The 6960-nt window shown below is 45.9% G+C and overlaps 1 long non-coding RNA gene across 1 annotated transcript; it reads left to right on the plus strand.

Moving 5' to 3' along the window:
* The first annotated feature begins 5129 nt into the window (after positions 1–5129).
* LOC143417134 (uncharacterized) lies at positions 5130–5960 on the plus strand. Its single transcript, XR_013097353.1, has 3 exons — positions 5130–5156; positions 5231–5292; positions 5571–5960. It is a non-coding gene; the product is annotated as an uncharacterized LOC143417134 (long non-coding RNA).
* The last annotated feature ends 1000 nt before the right edge of the window (positions 5961–6960 follow it).

Genomic DNA, 6960 nt, shown 5'->3' on the forward strand with positions numbered 1-6960 from the left:
AGAAAAGGGGGTCTGTGCTGCGTTGTCCACTCTCACCCAGCAGATGGCGGAGATACAAAAGCAACTTGCCGCCTTAACTGCCTCCCAGTCTCACCAGTCCTGTACTCTTGTTCCAAAGCAGCACCCGAAGCAAAGAACGGATACACAGGGGAATATATCATCTAACCCCAAGCCTGGTTTCTGTTTCAGGTGTGGGGAAGATGGACACATTAGACCACAGTGTGAGAACAGACCCAATCCCACATTGGTCAATGCAAAACGCAAACAGTTCAGTGAAAAGAAACCAAAATGGCAGAAGCGGAATTCATCAACTGGACATTTAAACTAGATACAGTTTCTGTAATGGGACGTACAGGAACTGTGCAGGACCCACATTGTCCCGCAAAGGAGGAAAGGAACAAGGAGGAAATTGTTCACTGTGTAGACCTACACACTTGTCCGAAGGCAACTACAATGTTACCTCATGGGTTAGTTGGGTCAAGATGCACAACAGAGGTGACCCTAGCAGGCCATCCACAGAAATGCCTGCTTGATACAGGATCACAGGTTACTACAATACCTGTATCCTTTTACAACAATCATCTTCATGACCAACAAATTCAACCACTCCATGATCTTCTCCAGGTGGAAGGTGCTGCGGGTCAAACCATTCCATATCTTGGATACATTGAGGTTTCCGTCAAGTTCCCCAGAGATTTTGTTGGTGAAGAATATGAAGTAACAACATTGGCTCTAGTTGTTCCGGACGTCCCCGCTACTGTGCTAATTGGGATGAACACCCTGGAACCCCTGTATGAACAGCATCTTAACCAGCATCCGAGCTATCAGCCTAGCACTCATGGGTACAGAGCGGTGTTGAAAACACTACAGCTGTCACACGAGCAGAAGGAGAATGGCAGCATTGGGAATGTGAGGCTACTAAGCAAAGCTCCAGTGCGTGTTCCGGCCGGCCGCACTATTGTCATCCAGGGCTCTGCCAAAGTTTCCACCCCGTTGTTTAGCCAGAGTGTTCTCCTACAGCATCCTGCTTCCACCTTACCTGGGGGGTTGTGTGTCAGCAGTTGTCTCATCAACTTCCCAGCTCTTTCTCCATACAAGGTTCCTGTGGTTATTACAAATGAGTCGGAGCAAGATACCTTCATTCCACCTCACAGTGTCATTGCGGATTTGGAAACCTACCACTGCATCTTGTCTGAACATCGCGTGACCCATCTTCCAGTCAGGAACACTACCACCAGCCTGAACTTTGATTTTGGTGATTCTCCACTGTCACCTGAATGGAGGACGCGAGTCATAGGCAAGCTGAATGACATCTCGGAGGTCTTTTCGCATCATGACTTGGATTTTGGATGTACATCAGCTGTCAAACATCATATTCCACTCCATGACAATACACCATTCAAGCAACGTGCCCGGCCAATCCATCCACAAGATTTCGAAGCTGTCCGCCGTCACCTGCGTGAGCTCCTGGAAGCCGGCATTATAAGGGAATCATCGTCTCCTTTTGCTTCGCCTATCGTGGTGGTCAGGAAGAAGAACGGTGAGGTCCGGCTGTGCATAGACTACCGGAAACTAAACCTTCAAACCATCAAGGATGCATACCCCTTACCTAATTTGGAGGAATCCTTTTCAGCACTCACTGGTTCTAAGTGGTTTTCAGTGCTCGACCTGAAGTCCGGTTACTACCAGATCCAGATGGAGGAGGAAGACAAGGCAAAGACTGCTTTTGTGACTCCTCTTGGGTTCTGGGAGTTTAACCAAATGCCTCAAGGTGTTACCAACGCCCCAAGCACCTTTCAGCGCTTGATGGAGCGATGCATGGGGGACCTTCACCTAAAGGAAGTGCTCGTTTTCCTGGATGATTTAATCATCTATTCGGACACTCTTGAGGAACACGAACGAAGGCTGCTGAGAGTCCTGAACCGGTTGACGGAATATGGGCTGAAACTGGCACCGGAGAAATGTCGATTCTTCCAAAAGTCTGTAAAGTACTTGGGTCATATTGTCTCTGAGGAAGGAGTTCAAACAGATCCTGAGAAGATAGAGACCATCAAGACATGGCCGGTTCCCCAGACTCTGAAACAATTAAGATCTTTTCTGGGTTTCGCTGGTTATTACCGCCGGTTTATAAAAGACTATTCCGTCATTGCCAAACCTCTCAATGACCTGACTCGTGGATATTCTCCAGTTCAAAGATCAAAGACTCTGAAAGCTCACAAGATACCCACCTACAGGCCAAACCAACCCTTCGGGGAGAGGTGGGATACCAAATGTCAAGTTGCATTTGAAACCTTGATTGAGAAGCTTACAACTGCTCCGGTTCTTGGGTTTGCAGACCCGTCTCGTTCATACATTCTGCACACCGATGCGAGTGTGACCGGACTTGGAGCAGTGTTGTATCAAGAGCAAGAGGAGAAACTCCGGGTCATAGCTTATGCTAGCCGCGGATTGTCGCAGAGTGAGAGCCGTTATGCAGCCCACAAGCTGGAATTCCTCGCCCTTAAGTGGAGTGTGACCGAGAAATTCCAAGATTACCTGTACGGGGCAGATTTTACAGTGGTGACGGACAGTAATCCACTGACCTACGTTTTGACAACAGCTAAACTGGACGCTACTGGACACCGTTGGTTGGCTGCATTGTCAACGTACTCCTTTAAACTTCTGTACAGAGCTGGCAAACAGAATTGTGACGCTGATGCGCTTTCGCGGCGACCTTACTCCTGCTCCAGTGATGAAGTTTCTAATGACCATGAACTCATTCGTCAGTTCATTTCTCAACACACAGCTGATTCTGATGTCCTTCCAGAAGAGACTGTGAGAGCAATCTGCCAAAGTCATTTGGTCAGAGCCACACGGCCGGGTGACTGCGGTGAGGTTGGCTTCACACTTGTCGAGTCTTTGTCAGTTCAAATGGATACCATCCCTGACAGTTACTGTTCCGAGGACTGTCATCGGCTGCCTGTCGTTCCTACTCTTAACATCAAAGAGAAACAACACTCAGATCCCTGCATTCGAGAGCTTATTCACCAGCTTGAGACGGGGGAGAGGGTTCCACCAACAGCTAGAGCTGAGCTCCCTGAACTTCCGTTCCTGCTCAGAGAATGGTCCAGGTTGGAGCTGGTGGATGGAGTCCTGTACAGGAGGAGACGGGACAATGGAGACCTTTCATACCAGCTTGTCCTTCCAGAGGAGTTGCGGCCATCAGTCCTGAAAAGCCTCCATGAGGATATGGGCCATATGGGGATTGAACGTACACTTGACCTTGTCCGTACGAGATTCTACTGGCCTAAAATGGCAAAGGATGTTGAGCAGAAGATTAAGACTTGTGGCCGCTGTGTGCGCCGAAAAGCCCTGCCGGAAAAAGCTGCTCCACTTGTCAGCATAAAAACATCTCGACCCCTTGAGCTTTTGTGTATGGATTTTCTTGCTCTTGAGCCTGACACTAGTGGCACTCGTGATATCTTAGTCCTGACTGACCATTTCACTAAATTCGCTGTTGCCATTCCAACACCCAATCAAAAGGCAAGAACTGTGGCGAAGTGTTTATGGGAGAATTATATCATTTATTATGGCATTCCTGAGCGAATTCATACCGACCAAGGGCAAGATTTTGAGTCAAGACTAGTAAAAGAATTGTGTGAGTTTGCAGGCATTCAGAAGAGCCGTACAACCCCTTACCATCCGAGGGGAAATCCAGTGGAGCGATTTAACAGGACGTTGCTGGCAATGTTGGGGACCTTGGAGACAAAACAAAAAACAAGGTGGAAAGAGCATGTGAAACCGCTGGTTCACGCCTATAATTGTACCAGGAACGAGGTTACAGGGTTTACTCCTTACGAACTCATGTTCGGTAGAACACCTCGTCTACCTGTGGACCTGGCGTTCAATCTGCCACTGCGGGAATCCCAGCAAAAGAGTCACTCACAGTACATTAAGTCACTCAAATCGAGATTGGAGGAAAGTTTCAGTATTGCCTCCAGTAACGCTACAAAGGCTGCCGACCGAAATAAGAAACGCTTTGACAATCGTGTGATACCATCAGCATTGGAACCAGGTGATCGTGTGCTTGTGAGGAATGTCCGCCTTCGAGGGAAGCATAAACTTTCAGATAAATGGGAGGAAGAAGTTTATGTGGTTGTCCATCGGGCTGGGGACCTCCCGGTCTACAAGGTAAAACCTGAGAACAGCGATGGACCTATGCGGACCCTTCACCGCGACCTCCTCCTTCCATGCGGCCTCCTCACGGGCAGTGAGGTTAACTTGGAATCACCAGAGCAATCGCTTCCGCACAGACCAAGAACTCGGCAGCAGAACCCGGATTTAAATTCCCTCACAGAACTTCTGGTTGAGGATGAGGACACAGGAAGCTTGGTTTCATTGTATGTTAATCCTCCAACGTTGCACTTCACTGTGGAAAAACAGAATCAATTTCCAGATTCATCTGACAGTGGGAGCCTAGGACCACTGATTTTGGATCCTTCAGTTGAAGTGGAAGTGCAAGGGGAACCAGCCTCTGTGTCCAGTGTTCTTCCTCCAGCAGTGGAGTCTGGTGGTGGGCAATCTGACTCTGATGTGGAAGACATTTTGCTTGAACTTATTGAAAGTCACCCTGAAGATAGAAATAGCTTACCTGGAAGTGGAGACATACTTGTCAACATTCCTGTCGTTGCTGTTGAAGATTCTCCTGAAGAGTCTAGTGTTATTGAACAGGACACCGACATAGGTGACGGGCTAAGACGTTCGCAACGACAAAGAGCACCACCTGATCGACTTCACTATTTCACTCGTGGTAATCCTCTGGTTTCCGTTGTCCAAACGATGTTGCATAGTCTTTCCGATGCATTGGGCCATAATGCTAGCCGTCCTTCGTCTGTTCACGTTGTCTAGCGTTTAACATGCGACGGGACGTGCATGGTTAAGGCGGGGAGGATGTAACCCACATAAAAAATAAAAGAACTGTGTCTATAATTAAATTGGAATCTTAAATTCCAACCGGAGCGTGTCCGTGAAGGCATCGTGCGTCATGACGCACGCCACGCCGCGAGGCTGCACATGCCTGTTGTGACCAATCACATTCGCGAGGCACCGATATATGCCTTCCGGGTTGTCGCTTCGAAACGACGCGGGGGAGAGGCGTTAGCGGATGGAAGCAACAGGTACGTGGGGCGAGCGCTTTTCGCTGTTTACTATCTTGACTTGTTTTGAATTAATTGTGGATTGCGTTCAACAGTATTTTGATACCGCCGTGGGTAGATGCGTGGGGCTCGTATGTGACATCGCACGTAGTGAATGGTGAGTGAGTCTGAATGTTTGTTTGTTTGTGTAACCTGTATCAGTATGCCAGTGCTATTAGCTGATGGGATAGCTGAGGCTGAGGCTTACTGCATTACTACTACTCTCACTTTACGTGGCTGTAGTTTTGTTATTTGAGATTGTCATTTATTTTAAATCATTATAATGGTTGGATATGTATTTGTTGTATTTTCTCATGGATTTTATGTGTACACTGGAACTAAAGCTAGCTTGGGAAGTTTAGATGAATTTTGCTAATAGTGGTTTTGTGATTATAGTGCAGGCTAGTGGTGCCCTGGAGAGACCACAGCGACACCACTACTTTGGATGGCGAGCTAGGCCCAACGAGCCAGAACCCTAGCTACAACTTCCTGCGGTCTGGTAGGAGGCTGCTGCGGCCTACACTCTCCCCTCTTGGTTTAGTCCCCTAAATCTCACTTCTGAGATTTCAGCTTTGGAATCTTAGTGCTGATCATCCTACTTCAAATTTCAACCTGTCTAGACTGTCATACGCGTTGGACTTATATCACTCATGAAATAAACTTTATGGACATTGTTGCCAGAGGTTGGACGAGGTTCCTGCACTGCCGTGCAGCGGATATTTTACAAGCTTGAATTGTTTTATTTTTTCCTTGTCTGCAGATTTTGTAAATATTGGTGTTTGGTAATTGCACTTTGTTTTCACTATAAATAACAATTGTAATCACAATATCTGTGGTTGTACGTTTATTGTACTTCACTCACCTCCTAGAGCCGAATCTGATATCTTCTGAATTAGCCCAACTATTCATAACCAACTTAAATTATTTTAGCTTATGTACTTGCTACAAATGCTTTAAAAGCATCGACATCAGCTCTTCTCTGACAGCATGGTGGGAGTTTCTAAAATTGACGGCATCTTCATTAATCCCATGAATCGTACACCTATCTGGAACAACCCTGACATATTACAAAACAATAATATGATAAACTTTTCAGATTGGAGTGGTAAAGGAATCAAATATTTAGAACATATACTAGAAGGAACAGAATTTATTTCATTTGATGGACTAGTTACACAATATGGGATCAACAAGAAAAGATTTTTAGAATATCAACAAATTAAATCCATAGTAAAAAAGAAATTTAAACCGGGTCAAGTTGAACTACAAACACCACCAAGTGTGGTTCAATTTCTTACTCTTAAAACCCCCAAATTACTATCCAAAATATATAGAATGCTTTCTAAAACAGATGAATCAATATCACTTCCTATTGCAAAATGGGAAGCGGATTTATCAGTTAACTTAGACCAAAACTTCTGGTCTCAGACTTGCTTAAAAACCTTTCATCTAATCAGAAATCCCAGTCTTCAATTAATTCAATACAAAATATTACATAGAATGCACTATACAGGTCATCGGATGTTCAAGATGGGCTTTACGTCTACCAACAACTGCTCACACTGCCAAACCAATTCACCGGACAATTATATCCACGCTCTTTGGTTCTGTCCACCAGTTCAGAAGTTTTGGCGTGAGATATGTGAAGACTTATCAAAGTGTCTGAAATGTAACATTCCAACTTCCCCTTGGTGTGTTTGTTGGGCAGCTTAGATAATATCACTTCAGAAAAGAATATAGCCCATATGATCTTCACTGCCCTATGCATAGCCAAGAAAACAGTCCT

This window comes from Maylandia zebra, linkage group LG3, assembly GCF_041146795.1.
Source record: "Maylandia zebra isolate NMK-2024a linkage group LG3, Mzebra_GT3a, whole genome shotgun sequence".
In the NCBI taxonomy this organism is placed as follows: domain Eukaryota; kingdom Metazoa; phylum Chordata; class Actinopteri; order Cichliformes; family Cichlidae; genus Maylandia; species Maylandia zebra.